This window comes from Canis lupus, chromosome 23 (genome assembly GCF_003254725.2).
Source record: "Canis lupus dingo isolate Sandy chromosome 23, ASM325472v2, whole genome shotgun sequence".
NCBI classification, from domain to species: Eukaryota; Metazoa; Chordata; class Mammalia; order Carnivora; family Canidae; genus Canis; species Canis lupus.
The window spans coordinates 30,112,342-30,134,118 of NC_064265.1; the positions used below are offsets into that span (position 1 = coordinate 30,112,342).

The window sequence follows — 21,777 nt, forward strand, 5'->3', positions numbered from 1 at the left end:
ACTGTGGGGATTCACCGTTCTAATAAAGTAGCTTTGTACTAAAGGTAATAGCTAATATTTTTGAGCTTTGCTGTATCTATACCAAACACTCTTTTGGGAACATTCCATTTTCTCACTTTACCTTCATAATATTCATGAAGTGAGTGTTGTTATTGTTCCCAGTTAAGGAAACTGAGTCACACAGGATTATATTTGTATGATAATTGCACAAAAGCAAACTCTTGGTCTTTTTAATAGTAAGGCCATTTTGGCATCTCCCCCCCCCCCTTTTTTTTTTCAAATTGTTTCCATGTGATATCTCACTTGATCTGATACCTGTCCCCATTTGTTCACATGGGAGAAATAAAGTAAATGAGGGTGAGTGAGTCTCTGCTTTCCAGGTTAAGGACTCTATAGTACTTAAACTCAGGACCTCTAAATCCTGGACCAAGACCCTTCCTCCAGGAGCACACTTCATTCTTTCTGCTCATCTGACCAGTAGATCTCTCCTGAAGATGTGGGTCTCTCAGTTTTAATGCGAGATTTAGAATCTTGGTGACTTTTAATAGTTTCTGGAAGAGCATTATAATGTAGCATTACTCATATCCACTACATTTAGTCTAGGATCTAGAGTATTTCAAATAAGCACCAAGCACCGTACCGTCTTTTTCTGCCCCTTTGTTGGATTAATATCTGGAATCTGCCCTTAACAGCTCTGGAGTAAAAGGCCAGTTCTCTGACCAAAGAATCAGCACTAAATGGGAAATAAATCAGAGTTTGCTATAGCTAAAAGGGAAAAACTCCCACAAATTTATGTCATTTTAATTGATTCTTTCATCCTTGATAGATTTTCAGGATCTCAAAGAAGCTCTATGAATGTACCTGTAGAAGCATCTTGTTTTACATATGACGAAAATGGTGAAAGCACTTCTTTTGACAGGAAACTTCACTCCTTGTTACTGAAAACTGTCACAACAGTCATTATGTCTGGCTTTCAGAGATTTCCTAGAGTTAGGAGAACAATAGACAGTTAAAATGGCAATATCAAGAGCATTCTGGGGTTTTATAATGAGTATCAAGGGAAATTTTTTTTCTCTTGAGTTTGTAAGAAAAGAGTAGGAATATTCAGGAGGCTGAGGATAATGTGGAAATGAACTTTAATGCTTTATTTTTAAAAACAGTGTTCTTTCTAACCATTGGAAGTTGAAAAAATTAATTTTATATTATAGTTCCCATTTTCTTGTTACAGAGTTGACAGTGACTAAGGGATGTTTCTCTTCAGCTGTCCCTCTCTGCTTGTTAAGTAATTCTCCCCAAAAAGTACATTTGCACCTTTTTGTCTCTGTTTATTGGGGTGGGAGCAAGAGAAAGAGAGAGCACGCACGAGAGTGAGCATCTTAAGCAGGCTCTACACCAGGTGTGAAGACTGATGCAGGACTCAGTCTTAACTACCCTAAGCTCATGACCTGAGCTGAAATCAAGAGTTGGATGCTGAGCCACCCAGGCACCCCAAGTCTCTTTTATTTGATTAAGCATCATTTAGAAATCTTGGATCCCTTTTGTTGGTTCTTAACTTTTATATATATAGGGCTTCTGAGGCTCATGATTCCTAATTTAGCAATAGGAGTTATTTCTCTGCTTCCTATAAACCCACCTCTCACCCCCCACAGAAAGACTCCCATGCATTAGGAAGAGCATTGGTTTATTTGGTTGTGCTACAATGTGTTTTCACAATTTTTAAATCTTAATTTACATAGCTCAAATATGATTTCTTAATTTTAATATAGTTTTGCTATATTTACTATGCCCACCATATTAAAAGTGCAAACTTTGTATGTAATTTATGTGAGTTGTTGCTTCCATGTCTGCAATTTCTTGCTTTCAGGGGCTGTGGATGGTTTTAGAGACTCCTGTGTTGGTTACCTAATATACCTGAAAGGTAAAAATAACCTACTGGCTTATTATTTTAAAAAACTAATATGAAAGCAATTACAAACATTTTTTAAAAGATTTTATTTAGAGAGTGTGCACATGTATGAGTGGAGGGAGAGGGAGAGAAAGACTCTCAAGCAAACTCTGTGCTGAGCATGGAGCCTGACAGTCTCACAACCCTGAGATCATGACCTCTGCCAAAATCAAGAGTCAGATGCTTAATTGACTGAGTCACCCAGGTGTCCCAATTATGAACATGTTTCTAAAGTATGAATAAGACTTATATTTTCAAATTAATCAACATTTATAAAAGCTATTAAGTGAAAATAGGCTTTTCCCTATTTGGAAATCCCTGTGATTCCAAAATATCATTCTTTAAAGATAGTCACTGTGAAGTTTCTGCAGGTCCCTCTAGGAATGAACTAATGTTCTATTCATCTAAAAACACATAATATATGTGTATATGCATATGTACACATAACATACATCTATACTTATTTATGGATACATAGGTTTTGTTATACAGTATATTTCCCTTAGCAATGTATCTTAGATATATGCTTAGATCAGTACATATAGATCTACCTCTCTTAAATGTCTGTATAGTACTCCATTGTGTTGGCATGCCATCAGTTAACTTCTGTGTATCAACATTGTAGTTGTTACCAGATTTTCTTGTTGCAAACAATGCTATAATAAACATCTTAACGTATCTTTTTACGTTTTTTTTGGTAAATATATTTGTAGGATATCTTCAAAGCAGGGAAATTACTAGTGAAAGTGTGTGCATTTTTAGTGTCACTAAAAAGTGCCAAATTGTCCTCCAAAATTACCAATTTATACTTCTATCAACGGTTTATAAGAATGTCATGTGTCTATACATCTTTATCAGCATTGAATATGACAAAAATTTTAGTTTACAGGTATGATAGGTGAAAATAGTTACTTTAAATTTTTAGTTACTTCTGTGTTTATAGTTGACTTCAATAAATGGTTACTGAACACTTACTGTGTGCCATCATTGAAATAGGACCTAGGGATCAAAAATTATCCTAGTAAAGTCATAGAAGTGGGTAAGAAGCTTCTTTTTAGAAGAAACCAAAGATAACAAGCATAGAAAAGTTAGTCTTTTGTTCCCCTGCTAGCAGAAGGAAGTTGTCCTATAAAGGAAGGACAGTGGCCACCAGGGTCAACTTTTGATTCTATTGCTAGTTTAAACTGGCGACTCTTCCCTTCGCATAAGTGGCCTTGCTTTCCTTGTGGAAGGCAATAGCTTTTATTTTTCTCCAGAACCTGGCTTGATTATCTCATCAGGTGTTTTTAGGAGCTAGCATCTGCTATTGGGCTCTGTTCTGAAAAAAAAGCACCAGGCAAACATGAGATCCTACCAGCAGAATGGCACAAGGGCTGGAGAAACTTGGTTTATTCATTGTTCAAGCTCCTCCACTTCTGTGGATTTTCAGAGAAAGGGAACCCAAATTATATTATAGGCACCTTGAGTGTTTCTTAGAATTCACTGAGGCAGGGAAATGAGGATAGCAGTATCAATCAGGAGCCATGTTGGTTCCTAATACCAACATTACCTATATGAATAAAGTATAACATGTAAGTTAAAGTATCTGGTTGCAAGCCTATTAAGTCAATAAATTGATAGAAGGGTCCTAAATATACAACATACTAAATGGATAAACTTGGTTTTAATGAATGAAGGCTAATATACCAATAATTTGACTCTTATAGCTGAGGATGAACAAGATTTGAGGTTCTCTAAAAGTGGAATTTTCCCTGGACTTAGCCTAAAAAGAGCTCCTTAGAGCTGTCCACTCTTGGCCCATTGTCTTGAGCCTATGGACATTTTTTTCCCCTTGGGGCAGGAGAGGACTTCAGTTTGCTCAAGGGCTATGTGTGCTCCAGGCCAGTACCCTGGGACAATGTTTTGATAGCTGACCTTTCCACAGCCAGCCAGCCCTCAAATAGGCTTTAATAAATAAAGAGAAAAAAGCTAAGCCCCTTTATTTTATTTTTTTTATTTTTTAATTTTTTTTTAGCTAAGCCCCTTTAGAAGGGCTAGAACAGGCTAGTAGTTGCTAGGCAAGTGAAAGTAATTCAGTGTCCTTGCCAAACATCTGCCATGCAAATAAGGAACTTTCAGGGAAGGGGGAGTGAAATGGTAGTGCATGTTCGTTGCCATAGGAATGTTTCCCTGATTGGAACAAGACCACAGAGCAGAGACGGCTGCATGTATGGTTCCTTCTGGTTGGAAATGGAAGCCCAGAGTGGGCAGTGTAGCAAAGGTAAAGCATGGGGATGAAGGAGCAAAACCCAAGGTTCTCTGGAGGTAAGGGTGTGGGAAAGGTATAAGGTATAGTGAGTCCTCTGAAAAGAGGAAGGGCTCCAGCAAATGAGACCTTAGATGCCTTATGAAATTAATGGTTTCTTAAGCTAAAATCGGAGGGAGAAGAAAGAATAGATTAACTCAGGAGAATTACATGTTGAGCTCTTAGGCTATTCTGAAGACCTGAGATTTATTGGAGAAATAACAATTCAAATTAAATCAGGGAGAATTCCAGTTAGAGTCTGGAATAAACCCAGGTTTAAGTTAGAAGTAGGTTTAAAATAGAATTTAGTGGGAAAAGATGATTAATTTAAAGGTAGGCATTTTTAATTTATGTAAATATTACACTAGATTGTCTTTATTTTAATTCTTAAAGATAATGATTAAAGATTTGTTAATAAATTGTGCTGCTATATTTATTGAGTTCTATTTTTATAGGGAAAAGAAGCACAGTTGACCAAATTGTGTACTACCAGTGCCAAACCTTAAGGAGACCCTCTGAGGTGGGCTTACTGCCCTATTAGTAAGCACCTTATCCATCTGGTAGAAGTTTCCAGCTCAAGGTCCAAGCAGAAATAAGCAGCTGTTTAGCAAATATTGAACTTTTTTTTTTTTTTAAGATTTTATTTATTCATGACAGACTCGCAGAGAGAGAGAGAGAGAGAGGCAGAGACACAGACAGAGGGAGAAGCAGGTCCATGCAGGGAGCCTGACGTGGGGTCTCTGGGATCACACCCTGGACTGAAGGCGGCGCTAATCCCACCAGGGCTGCCCAATATTGAATCTTTAATATGCTGTTTAACTTCTCTGTGATTGATTGATTATCCAGCTCTTAAAATGGAGGTGATAGCTAATCCCTGTCTCTCAGAATGGTGTGAGCATGGATGCTATTCTCAGTGAATACAATTTCTGGGGTTGGTATAACATCCCAAGGTGCCTATGATGACAATGACAGCCTTAGTTTGTCATTAGTGGTTCAGGTCAAAGAGTTTTATATTTTAGGCTACAATCTTAAGAGGAACTGTCTTTATTTTTTTTTATTTTTATTTATTTATGATAGTCACACACACACACACAGAGAGAGAGAGAGAGAGAGAGAGGGAGAGACACAGGCAGAGAAGCAGGCTCCATGCACCGGGAGCCTGACGTGGGATTCAATCCCGGGTCTCCAGGATCGCGCCCTGGGCCAAAGGCAGGCGCCAAACTGCTGCGCCACCCAGGGATCCCGAGGAACTGTCTTTAATGATAAAGGTTTACTTGTACATATGAAATAAATATTTATTATCATTTGCCATATTCATGTTTACTTGCTATTTAAAATAGTTTCTTCTTCAGAATATATATGTAAAAATATTAGCAGTATATCTGTTGACTTTTTATGTGGTTTCTTTTTGGGTCATGTAAAAGAAGGCTAATAGAATGTGAGGTTTATTCTCAAATATTTGAATTCTTGTAATAGACGAATAGAAATGATGCCATGGGACCTGGATTTTAGTAGTCACTGTGTCTGTTTCAGGGCTCACTCCCTAGGTCAGTTTCTTGAGTCTGGAACTTCAGTGTCAATTTTACCTTATAATTGATCAGATGTTGGTTGATTGACACATTATCTGAGACAAATTTGTAAACCAAATGCCAAATTTTAATTTACAAGGAGAGTGTAATTAGAAAAACTATCTTCGGATTCTTCAGATGGTATAACCTTTCCCTAATATGATTTTGACAAGTCAAAATATATACTGGCCATAATGTTCTTTAAACAAAAAACCCCCTACATTCTTTTTTTTTTTTTTTTAAGATTGATTGATTGATTTATGATAGGCATAGAGAGAGAGAGGCAGAGACACAGGAGGAGGGAGAAGCAGGCTCCATGCAATCCTGGGACTCCGGGATCGCGCTCTGGGCCAAAAGCGCCAAACCGCTGAGTCACCCAGGGATCCCCCAACCCCTACATTCTTCATGTAGATTCTCTAATAACAACTACAGCTATGCAAAGCAGAATGGAGAGCCCCAGTGAGCTGCTTATGTTGAAGCTCCCAGTGCAGGTTGAAAGCCTACTTCCAAGTGTGGGAGCAATACTTACAGATAAGTTGAGCCTGACTTTCTCTGGAGGGCTTCTTTTAACTAGGCAAACCTAGGAACCTACAAACTCCTTTAACCTGTCATTGAATAAAGAAACAAGAGGTGTCAAGAAAAGGAAGCTTATTGATTGCATGTTATGTACCAAGCATGCTAAGTATTTTATATATATTGACTCATTTAATTCCGTAACCACCCTGCAAGATAGATAGGTAGTATTTTCATTTTACAGATCAATAAAAATGCTCAGTAAAGTTATGTAGCTTGCCTAGGGTCACATAATAAGTGAGCAGGGATTTTCTTTGGCTCTGAAATCTGATTACCCTAGCATCCAGTAGACCTCAGTAATTTCATATTCGTTCCACTGAATTTGAGGAGGACACCTGATATCACACTGTGATGCTAACATAAATAGACTAGAATAAAAGATAGATATAGTAATGGAATAAATTTCGTTTATAGATGGAGATTGTTAACGTGCATCTCAGATCCTTTGAAGTAGTTAAAAACAAAAATACTAAAGGATTTTTTTCAAATAGATTTATTTATTAAAGATTTTATTGATTCATTCATTCATTCATTCATGAGAGACAGAGAGAGAGAGAGAGAGAGAGAGGGGCAGAGACACAGGCAGAGGGAGAAGCAGGGAGCCTGATGCGGGACTCCATCCCGGGGCCTCCATCCCAGGACTCCAGGATCACACCCTGGGCCGAAGGCAGGTGCTAAACTGCTGAGCCACCGAGGCAGGGATCCCCTCAAATAATAAATTGATAAATGAACCAACTCATCAACATCAGTGATCAGCAGGTATAATAAATACTAAATCAAATTTAACTTCTAGGGTGGTGCTTGCTGCTTTTTGTATGATAATGATAGAGTTCTATCATTATGGTTTTTAGAAACTGTGCTATTTGGGGTTGTTGGTTCTCAGTCTTTTATCTTTTGGGTACATGAGAGGATGACATTTACATTCAATATCTTTTCTGTAGATAAGACAACTGTTCAAGTTATCTAATGCTGCAGCACAACAAAGTTAGTGCCTTAAAGCAGCAACTATATTTTGCTCACAAATCTGCAATTTGGGCAGGGCTCAACAGGGACAGTTATCTTAGTTCCATTCAGCATCAGCTGGATTGGCTTAGAGGCTGGAGGCTGTAATCATCTGAAACTCACTCCCTAAACTGTCTGGAGGGCTGGGAAAGACTAGAATAGCTGGGCTCTTCTCAGCATCTCTCTTTCTTTGTGGTCTCTCCAGCATGACAGCTTCAAGATAGCCAGACAACTCAGTGCTCTCAAACCATATGACCCAAGAAAGAGAAAGGCGAGAACCTTATCTTTTATGACCCATCCTAGGAAATCACACAACATTCTTACCCCACTCATTGAAGCAGTTACAAAGGCCACTCAGTTTCAGTGGGAATGGAAATAAATTCCATCTCTTGTAAGGAAGTGAAAAGCTTCTGGAAGAGCATGTGGGACTGGAAATATTGTAGTGGCCATTTTTGGAAAGCAGTCTGCTACACAGATAAGCTAGGCTACAGGTTACATGCTGGTGCCCAAGCTACATGTATTTCTGATCATATTTATCTATTACTCCAGGGAGCATATTAGCATGCAAATAAAATATTTATTTCCCTATAACTAAACCCACCAAAAGTCATTCTTCAAAACACATTATCTGCAAGCTCTTGGCACTCTATCTACCATTAGAAACATACTGTAAAACACTAGTGTATTAGGCTAATGAAATAGAGAGTTGAGACTTTACCTAAATTTTTCATCATTGTTAAGCCAGTATTTGTTAAATGTTCCTGAATGGTCCTATTTCTCCTTTTCTACTTTGTGTGCAGAGGTAAACAACTGAAAATTTATATAAACAGCTTTGCATAGAAACCTTTTCATTTAAAACCAAAAAAATGAGGACAATTGCACTTAGAACTGAGTGTTTCCTGAAGGGGTTTGTTCTAGCATCTTATAGTGGCTGCTGCCTCCTCTTTTGAAGTTGAAATGATTATTCAAGACACACATTTTCAAAGTTGACAAAATTAGTATCTTCTCCCAAGCACTTCTTGTAAATTGTGGGAATCCTATGACATGACAGCATACTTTTGCATTAATTGGGCTATTCTAGCCCTTTTTAAAATCTATAAAATAATTCATCCATATAACAGAGAATATAAAATTTTAGGTACAGTTTGAAGAATTAAAAACCTAAATACTCCTGTGCTTACCATCCAGGTTAAGAAGTAAGCCATTACCTTCCTTCCATACCCTGTACAGGTCAGACCTGACCTGACTTTTGTGTTGCCACTTTTCTTTCTTTTGTCATATTACCACCTATCTAGTCAAATCCTTCAATTGTTTGGATCTTCATACAGTGTTTTTCACTTCAGTTAAAAACATTTTATATAAAGAGCAGGCGTATCTTTTGTTAAATTTATTCCTGGGTACTTTTTATTTTTGTTGCTGTTAATGATGTCATTCTGATTACTGCTGAATATACTCATGTAGTTGATTTCTACTTACTGGTTTTGTGAACATAAAATTTGCTAAATCTTACTAATTAAAATAATTTTTCTTTTGATTCGGGATTTCTACATAAATATATTATCTGTAAATGACAACAGCTATGTAGCTTTATATCTCTTATTTTTATCTTTGCCCTGGTCTGGCCTGCCAGACCAATGTTGAATAGATATGATAATAGCTGCCCTGGTCTTTCTTCATTCTGATTTTAAAATAAATTTTTTTAATGATTTTCATTATCAACTATATAATGTTCATTGTAGGTTTTGTTGTTTTTATTTTGATAAATATCCTTTGTCAAGGGCTTTTCTATTCTTAGTATGCTGAGTTTTTAAAATTGTGAATAAATGTAGAATTCTATAAATATTTTTCTGTGGCTGATGATTTGACGATATGGTTTTTTCCCTTTACTTTGTTATTAGGATGAGTTACATTAACTGGTTTTCTAATAATAAATCAAGGCCCCATACCTTTGATAAACCCAATTATCTTTACAAATAATTTGTTTAGAGTTTTTCACCTTTGTGAAATTGACCTATAATGCTCATTTCTCATTCTGTTTCTTTCTTAATTTGGAATCAGAGTTATGTTGAAAAATATATTTCTAATATTTAATTGTATTACAGTAAAAGAATCTTTAGAAGTTTGAGGCTATCACTAGTTTTGTTTTCAAAATTGTATAATGTATCACAAATTGTTGCATTTAATATTCTACATGTGTTTTATATTGCTAAAAAGCTTATCAGTTAAGCTGTTTAAAACTTCTGTCCTTACTAATATTTTATTTGCTGAAGCTATCCATGACTAGGAGAGTTCTATTGTAGTTTCTTCTTCGGGTGATGGATTTGTCCATATCTTCTCATTACCATGTAAATTTTTGCTTTGCAAGTTTTGAGACAATATTAATAGGTACATACAGGTATATAATTCTTTTGCATGTGTCTTGTTCTGTGTTTTAGGTGTATCTTATACAGGCAATATGTAGCTAGATTTTCGTTCAGTCTAAAAATATTTACCCTTACTTGGAAAGTTGGTTCCACTAGCATTTATTGCAATTAATAAGAAATTTATACTTCTTACACTGTTTTATGTATTTTTATGAATGTTTTCTATTTCTCCCCTTTCCCCTTTTGTCATCTGAATTAATAATTCTTTTTTTCTTTTTTCTTTTTTTTTTGTATTTCATTTTTTCCTCTTCCTTCTTTGGAGGTTATATGCTTTATATCTACTCCCTTAATAGCTGTTCTTGCTAGTTTGATGGGCATACTTTAAAAAGTTTCTATTTAATGAGTGTTACCACTCATGCTTCAAATCTTAAAGATATTTCTCCTCAGATTCTCTATTTCCCCCCACAGATTATGCACTTTTCTAACAGTTTTAAATAATGTTTACTTAGTTTCGCCTATTTACCAGTGTTTTTCCTCATTGTTACTTTCTTCCCTCTTTTTGAAGTATATCCTTTAGAATTTCTTTAGTGAGTCTTTTTTAAATAGCAAATGCTATGATGCAGGAATGAATAAGATACATTTCCATAAAATATGTAATTGCAATGTAAACTAAGTACAAAAGTACAGATCAGGACAAAGTGTTGAGAGCACAAAGAGGGGAAGCTAAGTGTAGGGAGTGAGGAAGGGCATCTCAGGAAAGATTGTAAGAAATGAGATGTGAAGTCGTGGAAGGCTATGGGTGTGTTGATGGAACATTCATCAGCTCAGCAGGCTGGAACTTAGGCGGGGGTTGGTGCCAGATGGAGCTAGAGAGGTTAGTGAGCTAGCTAGTGGGTTGTGAAGAGCCTTAAATGCCAAGGTGAAGGCAACAGAAAATTGGGAGGAGGTTTAAAGCAGTGGAGTAACATGATTAAATGCATTATTTAGGAGTGATTTGTGTAAATATATGGAGAACAATGAGTTGCAATAGTCACCTGAGAGGAATTTGAAGGACTAAAACAAGACAAAGCAAAGATGACGAAGCGAAAAGATGAAATTTTGAAAGATATTGACAGGTAAAATTTTAATATATTTGAAGCAGAGAGGGTTGGAAGATGTATTTCAAGGACTCTGATTTAGAGGACTGGCAAGATCAAGGTGGTATGCAAGTTTGGAAGTGGGGGGGAGGCACCATTGGGGAGAGAGAATGATTTTTTAGTTTGTAATAAAACCATTTGATGTGTTTTCAGGATAAAAAACGGTGGATTTGGTTATTGAAGAATTAATAGCAAAGGTATTTGGGATGTCTCTGGATTGAGAACTCAGTAACATTTTTAGATTATATCTTGTTCTGGTCATTTACTGTTTTTCCTTCTTTTGCTTTCTGAGTTGTAATATAGACCTGTGCTTCAGGATGCAAACAGCAAATCCTGCTGTTTGAAAAATTATTGCCACTGGACAGTGATTGCTCTTGGCTGGTAGGACCTCTTGTTTGGAGTCTGTTTTAATCCTAGCTCTGTTCACAGGTTGGCAGATGTGACCCAGAGTATCTAAGAATATCTGGTAAGACATGAGAGAAAGGAGAGAAGGAAGACAGAGGTAGATTAAGGGAAGAGGAGAGGAAAAAATTTCCATTTAATTAAAGTGTTGGCAAGGCTTATGCTTCCTACCTATTGTGCGGGATTTTTTGTTTTGCATATCGTTTTTTCCTCCAGTTTTATTGAGTAATAGTTGACACACATAGTTTGAGGCATATAGCATCATCATTTGACTTACATATATTGTGAAATAATTATCACAATAGGTTCAGCTAACATCCATTTTCTTATATAGTAAGATATAAAGAGAAAATAAGAAAGAAAAAAAATTTCTCCTTGTGTTGAGACCTCCTAGGATTTACTTGAACAACTTTCCTACATATCATAACAGCAATGTTAACTGACATCCCTGGTACCTATTTCTCTTATAACTGGAAGTTTGTACTTTTGACCACCTTCCTCCAATTCCACCTCCCTAGTCTCAGCCTCTGCTAACCACAAGTCTTTCTATATGAGTGTCTTTCTATTTGAGTGTTTTTGGGGGTTTTTTTTGTTTTTTGGGGGGGGTTTTATTCCACTTATATGTGGAATCATATAGTTGTTTATCTTTCTCTGACTTATTTCACTTAGAAAATGCCTTTAAGATTCATCCATGTTGTTGCAAATGAGAGGATTTACTCATTTCTTGTGGCTAAATAATATTCCATTGTATATATACATTTGACTTTTGAACAACCTGAGAATTAGGGGTGCCAGGCCCCTGCATGATTGAAAATCCATGTACAACTTCTGACTCTCTATAAACTTAACTACTAACAGCCTACTGTTGTCTTGAAGCTTGTCCTTTAGATCCTATCCAAAAAATCATTACCTAGACCCATGTCAAGGAGCTTTATTCCTGTTTTCTTCTAGGAGTTTCATGGTTTCAGGTCTTATATTTAAGTATTTAATTCATTTTGAGTTAACTTTTGTGAGTGGTATAAGATAGGAGTCCAGTTTCATTCTTTTACATGTGAATATCCAGTTATCTTACTACCATTTATTGAGGAGACTATTTTTTCCTTTGTCAAATATTAGATGATCACAGATGGTTGGGTATATTTCTGATCTTTCAATTCTGTTCCATGGGTCTGTTTTTATGATTATGACAATATTCTATTCTGTTGATGACTACAATTTAATAGAATAGTTTGAAATCAGGAAGTGTGAATACCTCCACCTTTGTTTTTCTTTCTCTGGAATTTATTTGGCTATTTTGGGTCTTTTGTGGCTTCAGATAAGTTTTAGGAGTGATTTTTCTACTTCTGTAGAAGTGCCATTGGAATCTTGATAGGAATTGCATTGAATCTATAGATGGCTTTTAGTAGTATTAAAATTTTAACAATATTACTTCTTGCAATCCATGGACACAAATAACCTTCCATTTCACTTGTGTCTTCTTTTATTTCTTTCATTATTGTCTTGTAGTTTTCAGCATAGAGATCTTTCATCTCCTTAGTTGAATTTATTCCTAAGTATTTTGGTGTTTTTGATGCTATTGTAAATAGGATTGGTTTATTTCTTTTTCAGAAATTTTGGTAGTGTATAGAAACACTACTGATTTTGTATGTTAATTTTGCATTCTTCAACTTTATGAACTCATTAATTAGATCTAACAGTTTTTTGATTGAGTCTTTAGAATTTTCCATATATAAAATCATATCATCAGCATATAGAGACAATTTTACTTCTTCCCTCCCAATTCTGATATCTTATATTTCTTTTTCTTACCTGATAGCTCTAGCTAGCACTCTCAGTATTGTGTGAAATAAAAGTAGTGAGACTGGGCATCCTTGTCTTATTCCTGATCTTAGAGGAAAAGCTTTCATTTTTTTCACCATTGAATGAGATGTTAACTCTCTGCTTGCCATATGTGGCTTTTATTATGTTGGTGTATACTCCTTCTATGCCTAATTTGTTAAAAGTTTTTATCTATCATGAATGGATATTGAATTTTATCAAATGGTTTTTCTGCATCTATTGAGATGATTATATTGTTTTCTTTCATTCTATTAATGTGATGTATCCTGTTAATTGCCTATGTTGAACCATGCTGATATCCCAAGGATAAATCCCACTTGATCATGGTGAATGATTCTTTTAACATGCTTTGGAATTTGGGTTTGTTAGCATTTTATTGAGAATTTTTGTATCCATATCCATCAGGGATTATGGCCTGTAGTTTTCTTTTCTAGTAGTGTCCTTTTCAGATTTTGATACCAGTTTAATGCTGGCCTCGTAAAATGAGTTTGAGAATGTTCTTTTCTCTTTGATTTTTTTGAAAGAATTTGAGAATTACTGTTAGTTTTTTTTTTTTTTTTTTTTAATATTTTTGCAGAATTTACCAGTTAAGCCATCTAGTCATGGGCTTTTCTTCATTGGGAGATTTTTGATTACTGATTCAGTCTCCTTACTAGTAATTGGCCTATTCATATTTTCTGTATCTTTCTGTTTCTGTCTTTGTAAGTTACATGTTTCTAAGAATTTTTTCCTTCTGGTTGTTTAATTGTTGACATATAATTGTTCATAGTAGTCTAATGATATTTGGAATTTCTTTGGTATCAGTTCTTTGATAATTCCTTTTTCATTTATAATTTTGTGGATTTGGGTGGTTCTTTTATACTTACTAAGCATTTGTCAGTTTTATGTATCTTCAAACAACGGACTCTTGGTTTGGTTAATCTTTTTTTTCTATCGTTTTTCTGTTCATTTTTCACTTATTTCTGCATTAATCTTTATTATTTCCTTTCTCCTGCTCACTTTGGGTTCAGTTTCTTGTTTTTTTAGTTCCTTTAGGAGGTATAAAGTTAGGCTGTTTATTTGATATCTTTCTTCTTAATATAGATATTTGTTCTTAAGAACTTAATTCTTAGAACTGTTCTTGCTGTATCCCATAAGTTCTGGTATGTTGTTTTTTTCATTTTCATTTGTCTCAAGAATTTGCAAATAGAAAAATTTTACTTCCAATTTTCCCTTAATTTTTTTGATCCATTGCTTATTTAGGAGAGTGTTGTTTAATTTTGGTGTATTCGTGAATTTCTAGTTTTCCTCTTGTTGCCAATTTCTAGTTTCATACCATTGTTGTCAGAGAGGATACTTACTTGTTTTATGGCCTAACATAGTGATCTATTCTAGAAAATGTTAAATATGCATTAGAGAAGAACATGCATTCTGCGTTGGATAGGTGGATAGAATATTCTGTGTATCTTAGGTTCATTTGGTCTATAGTGTTATGAAGATCTTCTCTTTCCTTTTTGATTCTCTGGATGATGTATTTATTGGTGAGAATAGAATATTAAAGTCCTAATTAAACTATTATACTAGTTTAGTTTATACTAAACTTTATTACTCCTTTTAGCTCTATTGGTTTTGCTTTATGTAGGTGCTCTAATGTTGGGTGCATAAATATTTACAGTTGTTATGCTTTTTGGGTATATGGACTCCTTTATCATTATATGACCTTCTTTGTCTCTTTTTACTATTCTTTTTTACTTTAAAGTCTGTCTTCTCTGATATAACTTTAAAAAAAATTTTTTTGGTACCATTTGCTTGTAATGGGTTTCCATCCTTTCACTTTCAGTCTATTTATGTCTTAAAAAAGCTAAAGTGAATTTCTTTTAGGCAACATATTGTTGGATTTTTTTTTTTTTTTAAACCTTTATTTTTTTTTTTTTTTAATTTTTATTTATTTATGATAGTCACACACAGAGAGAGAGAGAGGCAGAGACACAGGCAGAGGGAGAAGCAGGCTCCATGCACCGGCAGCCTGACGTGGGATTCGATCCCGGGTCCCCAGGATCGCGCCCTGGGCCAAAGGCAGGCGCTAAACTGCTGCACCACCCAGGGATCCCTATTGTTGGATTTTTAAAAAAGATTTATTTACTTGAGAGACAGCACATGAGTGGGGAGAGGGAGAAAGAATTTCAAGCAGACTCCACACCAAGCATGGAGCCTGATACAGGGCTTCATCTCATGACCCTGATATCATGACCTGAGTCACAATCAAGAGTCAGATGTTTACATCTGATGCAGCATCGCGCCATGTTGTTGGATTTATAAAAATCCATTCAGTCATTCTGTGTCTTTTGGTTTGATAATTTAATTCATTTACATTTAAAGTAATTATTGATAAGCAAGGATTTACTATTGACATTTTGTTCATTGTTTTTTTTTTTAAATAGATCCATTGTTGCTATTTCTCATTCTGTTGTCCTTTTTCTGTGTGTTGATGTATTTTTGTATCCATAGGCTTTGACAACTTCATCATATTCCTTTGTGTAATTACTAAAAGGTTTTCCCTTGTGGTTATTATGAGGCCTACATAAAATATCTTAAACTTTTAACACCCTTTTTTAAAGTTATAACAATTTAACTTCACTAGAATTTATATATTTTACAGTTTAACTTCACCCCCCCCATTGCATTTTAGGTTATTGCTGTTAAAATTTACATATTTTTAATATTAATATAAATTACTGTACTTACAGTCATTATTTGCTCCATTCTTTTTTTTTTTGCTCCATATTTTTTGACTTTCAAACTAGAGTTGTGAGTTATGTACCACTATTACCATTTTGCAGAATCAAACTATGACTATATATTAATATTGCCAATGAAATTTACCCTACCTTTTTGTGGTGTTGTGAGGTTAATTGTCTTTTACTTTCACCCAAAGAACTCTCTTTAGCATTTATTGAAGGCAGTCTGGTGGTTATGAACTCCCTCGGCTTTTGTTTGTTCAGGAAAGTCTTTCTCCCTCCTTTATTTCTGAAGGACATCTGACAGTTTTTGTTTTTGTTTTTGTTTAATATTGTGAATATGTCATCCTGTTCTCTTCTGACCTGAAAAGTTTGTTGATAAATTGCCAGTAGTCTTATGGTGGGTTCCCTTGTGTGTAACTTCTCTCTTTTGCTGCTTTTTAAAATTCTTTGCTTTTGACTTTTGACAATTTAATTATAATGTGTGTCAGTGTAGTCCTATTGAGGTTCAATCTATTTGGGGCCCTTTGGGCCCCATGGATCTAGATTTCCATTTCTCTCTCCAGGTTTGGGAACTTTTCAGACATTATTCCTCTAAATTTATTTTGTGTGCCTTTCTCTCATTCTTCTGGAATTCCCATAATGCAAGTATTGAATATTGTTTCTTTTTATTTTGTCCTAATTTCTTGTAGGCTTTCTTCACTTTTTCATTTTTTTTTTCTTTTTGTTTCTGTGACTAGGCAATTTCCAATGTCCCATCTTCCAGCCCACTAATTTTTCCTTCGCACAGTTGAATATGCTTTTTTAAAAGATTTTATTTATTCATGAGAGACACAGAGCGCACGTGTGCGAGATAGAGAGAGAGAGAGAGAGAGGCAGAGACACAGGCAGAGGGAGAAGCAGGCTCCATGCAGGGAGCCTGACGTGGGACTCAATCCCCAGTCTCCAGGATAACAACCTGGGCCGAAGGTGGCACTAAACCACTGAGCCATCTGGGCTGCCCAGTTGAGTATACTTTTGAAACCCTCTGAGTTATTGTATTTTTCAACTTTAGGATTTCTGTTTATGGGTTTGTGTTGTGGAGGGTTGTTTTGTTGTTGTTTATGTTGTTGATGGTTTCTGTTTCCTTGTCAAACTTCTCATTTTGTTCATGCAAAATGAGCAATGGTTTTCTACTAATTTTAGTTTTTCTACTTTAGTCTGTGTTTTTTTCTGGTTTGCTGAACTTCCTTAAGAGGATTATTCTAAAATATCTGACTATTCATAGATCTCCCACTTCTTTAGGGTCAGTTATTGGAGCTTTATTGGTTTCCTTTGGTGATACCATATATACCTGATCCTTGATTTTTTACATTGGTACATATGCATTCAAGTAATGGGCCTCCTTTTCCAAACTTCGCAGGTTTTCTTTGGCAGAGATAGTTCTTTACTAGTCTGTTCAGTTTGGGTTTCTGGATGTGTCTGCTGGTAATGTCTTTGGGCAGGTGGGCCCTGCTATTGTGGTCTCTTTTGGGGAGACACAACTATTTGAATTCTGAGAACAGGGGTGGGGTGAGTACCACTGTCTGAGACCAGTTGGATAGAACTGTTTGCTTGGTTCCTTACCCAAGTGAGGCTATAGGATGGATTTTGTGGTTGCCTAAATCTCTGTTCAGGCTTACTAGATGGTAGAACTGAGTACTGTATTTAGTAGTAGCTAGAGCTATGATTTAACTTCCCTGCCCTGACAAAGTAGCAAGTAGGCTTAAGGCCTATATAGTTCATTCACTGTTTGGGGGCCCAAAGCAGGCCTGAATGTATTGAATTCCTTGGTCAAGTGAAGTCATTGGTTTTGCTCTTGCACATGGGGGAAATCATAGGCTATCCTGTTTTCTAATGCATTACATAGACAGTACATAGGGTTGTTGAATTGGGCTAAACAGCTTCCTGTCAGTCCTGGTTAGATTTCCTGGTTGCATAGGCTGAAGGCTGTATTCAGCTATGAACAGGACTATAAATTAAACTGCCTGCTCAGGCACAGCAGGAGAAGCATCTCTAAAACTGATAAAGCTCTTTGTTTGCTGTTTTAAGCTGACCTGCACCCCAAGTTCCTTCCTGAACAGGGTCACTGGCTTTGTTCTGCAAACTATTCACTTTATCTCGCCCAGGCAGGAGGGAGAAGGGGCTGTTCCAGGCTATTCTCAATTTCTCAAAGAGGCTTTCCAGTTTAGAGTTGCCAGGAACTACCCCCACCTTTGGCTATGACTTAATCCTCCTGCCTTTACTTAGCATGGAAGCCTAAATGCCCACACTGATTGTGCTCTGGAAGTTATCAGCTCTGCCCATTCACCTCTTAGCTTGTGTGCCACTGGGCCACACAGCTTCTAACAGTTGTCACTAGTCCTTCTGATCAGATGAGTATAGAAGGCACCCTCCACAGAGGATAGAGCTTTGACTTAGCACTTTGCCTGGGTGTGGGCAAACTCAGCTCTAGAGCCAGCAAAACTCTTCATCTGAGGATCCGAATCAGGCATATCTGCACCCTGCCAAGTTCCCTAATCAGAGTGCACCCCAGATTTGGTTCTGAAGATGAGCAAAGCTGATGAATGGGATTACTACTTGGGCACTGCAGGTAATTAGCTCTGTCTGCCAAGGTCTGTGTATTGATTTTTGCAAGATACTCACCCATGTGTCACAGATTCCTAGTGTCTATACTGTGCAGATTCTACTGCAATCCTTACCATGTGAGATCAGGGTATGGGCTCTCCTAAGTGACCTATAATGCTTGGGTTCTCTTTTCCTACTGGAGAAACTGGTGACTCAAGGGGGACCTCTCCTGGTGGTGCTGTACTGTCCTGGAAGAGGGGCAATGTGGTAAAAAAGTGACCACTTTTCTTACCTGTCTAATGTAGTACCTCTTGGTCTGTGAGATGCAGCAGTGTGTTTCGGCCTCACCTCTGTGTTCTAGGCTTCTCTCAGTGGTACCTTTTTTAAAAAAATAGATCTTGGTTCTTCTTGGGAAGAAGAGTATAATTAAGAATGACTTACATTGCCATCTTGGTGACATCATTCTCCTACCTACTATTCTTAGTTAGCAAGATTAGCTTCTCTCCCTAGAGATTACTGCCCGGCCTATGAGGCCAGAGGAAGGCTTTCTTTTTGATGCATGAGTCATCACAGTGACTTAGTGACTTATTGGTCACTCACATGTAATAATTGCAATGATCACTGCTAAGAGTTGAGAGGAACTTCTCTCTGCCGGGGTATGAAGTAGCTTTGACAGGAGATGTGTCAGCTTGAAACCCAAGCAGCCCCTCAGCTTCTACCTGGTGCCATCATGTAGTGCCCTGGACTCAGGCATGCATGCAGAATATCCCATCACATCCAACACTTCTTGACAGAGGAAGAAGCTGGCAAGGGAATTTGGGAGAAAAAAAAAATATATTATAAAATATTTTCTTTGGGGATCTGTACTTTCTCTGGCAGCATCATGATATGAAATAATTCCTAACCTTTTTATGTTGGTGGTGGGGACTGACCCATGGGATCCTACTGTGCAGATCAGCTGCTGTTAAAATATCTGATCCTTTAGAAGTGACTCAGGAGGAAAAGTGTCAAGTTAAAGTTCATCAGTTATCCTGGTCACAAAAAAATAGAATGAGTTGTTAAATGGCAGAATGAGTCTGTAATTTTTTACTTTGTCAGAAATTACAGTCATGACAAGATACATCCCTGCATTTGCATAGAAGTAGGTTTGTCACTATTAGCACATGCCTCTGGATGGTATTGGTAAGGCAGAAAGGGCATGACATATGTTAACACATATGAATAGTATTGGGCATTTTACCTAAATTATCTCATTTAATTGATTGTGCAGTTAACTGAGCTCAGAGAGTAAGGAGACTATCACGGTCTCTGAGCAGGTACATGGTGGCCACAGTTTAAATCCATGTGTAATAGATTATACACAATGGGTATACAAATTTATACCACATTGCCTCCAGGGATGTTTTGGTATTTTTTTTTACTTGAGAGAACAGATGTGGTTTCTGTGAAAAATTAGTCTCACCCAGAAACACCCAGGTGTTTTCCCTTGATAAAGACACTGGTCCTTTTATGCCTTCCCCAGATTTCCAACCTTCTATCCCCAGATACTGTCTCCAAGTTACGAGACACACAGCAGGAAAAAAAAAAAAAACTGAAAACGGGGCCCATTCCACAGCACAACAGCCAGCTAGCTCCATTGCATTCTTTGTTTTGTACTCTTTCTTTTTTTTATAATTTTTAAAATTTGTTTATTTATTCATGAGAAGCAGAGACAAGACAGAGAGAGAAGTAGGATCCACGCAGGGAGCCTGAGGTGGGACTCGATCCCGAGTCTCCAGGATCATGCCCTGGGCCAAAGGCAGGCGCTAAACCGCTGAGCCACCCAGGCATCCCTGTTTTGTACTCTTTCTTTAATGCCTGTTAGGTTATTTGTCATTGATGTTTTTATACTTTTAAAATTTCTGACTGTCCTTATCAGAAGAACAGATGTATGAAGTTCTCAACAGCAAAGGTATCAGCTGTATATATGTACGGATTTGTTCCTTATTTTTTCTAGCAATTTAAAATGGACTAAATACCAAGAATGAGCCAAATGTCAAGCCATCACAAAAGACAGGAACATATAAAAATTGTCTTGGAAACAGGTTTCCTTTGTACCAATCTGAAGTAGCTTCCTGCATTCCACCAAACTTGGGGAAAAGAGCCTTGTATTCACATAGAATGTTCTGTTGTCTCTAAGAGAACTTGCTTGAACAACAACAAAAAAATGACAATAAGAGGGCTTGAGGACATGCATGGATAGCCTTTAATTATGTAAAGGTGTATTGTAAAGATGTAAATGTGAGTACCTAATATTTTTTGAGGGTAATTGGAATTGGAGTGTATATCTATGTCATGGTCATTTTCCCTGTGACTATAGGTACTCAACCAGAAGACTAGATTGTTTTAGCATAGTTGTCACTCACAAAGCACAAAAAATGAGGAACTAGAACCACGAATTGGGAGTTATGAAAAGGTGGAACAGAAGGTAAGATCAGTTAAGAGAAATGACCGTATCATAGGTCATCATTCATGGGATGGGTATAATCTGTTCTCCAGTGAGATGGAGATCTGTTTATGATCTGTTTAAGAACCCACAAAGAATGATTTCCTGAAGAAACCTCTCTTATTCCTTCAAAAGAATTCTGAGAAGAAAAGAATAAAAGGGAAGAGTGACTAAATATAAGATAAAGATAAGAGAAAATTTTTATATTTGGTACAGATAGTCCAAATTGGTTTTCATTCTTAGTTTTTGTGCTACCTTATCAGCTTCTGTTTCTCAATTTTGTGCCAGATTTTTATAGATAAATGAATTCTGGCAAAGCCCCAGGAGTCATACTAACCTCTGTTGATTTTCTACTAACTTTTTAGAAACTCCTGCTATTAAACTGCTCAGAGGTTTTGGATTTCCCATCTATGTAATAAAGGAGACAACATAGATGATCTGTAATTTTGTATGATTTGTGATCATACCGGGTAAGTATAAATGAGTTTAGTTATCATTTGGTGTGCTGCATATAGTGACTAGGGGAAAATCAGCCAAGGACAAGTAGCAAGTAGGTCACTGGAGCTCTGTCGGGTCTCTGCTGAGCATGCATCCAGATCACCAGAGATAAGGGAGAATCTTAGCTAGGCTCACTCTCTCTCTGGTTGTTTCCTTCCCTAGATCCCCCTATTCCATTTCTGACTGGTCTGCCATTTTGATACTTTTCCCACCAGTATCAAGACCTCAGGCTACTCCTGATGTTAACCATTCCTGATTGTTTGCCACTGAGATCAATTGCTTCCAACAGTACACAGGCAGGAATTTTTCTATGCTCTGCTCCAAATAGTCAAGACCCCCCCCGCCCCCCGCCTGCAGCAGAGCAGCATAACTGTCAGTT

At 36.7% G+C, this 21,777-nt stretch overlaps 1 protein-coding gene and 1 long non-coding RNA gene across 31 annotated transcripts in view; one reads left to right on the plus strand and one right to left on the minus strand.

Annotated features, from left to right (window-relative positions):
• The window catches only part of TMEM108 (transmembrane protein 108), a 343,659-nt gene that overhangs the window by 86,782 nt on the left and 235,100 nt on the right, over window positions 1-21,777 (plus strand). For 6 of the 30 annotated variants that reach the window (XM_035705268.2, XM_049099812.1, XM_049099813.1 and 3 more), the window contains exons 1-3: window positions 20,540-20,695; window positions 20,775-20,882; window positions 21,266-21,370. The exons of 14 other annotated variants lie outside the window; for them this stretch is intronic. The gene's annotated coding sequence lies outside the window, so the exon portion shown is untranslated. Of the gene's footprint in view, window positions 1-10,829; window positions 10,851-20,539; window positions 20,696-20,774; window positions 20,883-21,265; window positions 21,371-21,777 lie in introns of those variants that run through there. 10 more of the 30 variants (XM_035705284.2, XM_035705270.2, XM_025449149.3 and 7 more) reach the window with 5 other exon arrangements.
• On the minus strand, window positions 762-19,196 carry LOC112661228 (uncharacterized). Its single transcript, XR_004808734.2, has 4 exons — window positions 19,016-19,196; window positions 18,708-18,793; window positions 6,327-6,402; window positions 762-984 (listed from the first exon to the last, which is right to left on the minus strand). It is a non-coding gene; the product is annotated as an uncharacterized LOC112661228 (long non-coding RNA).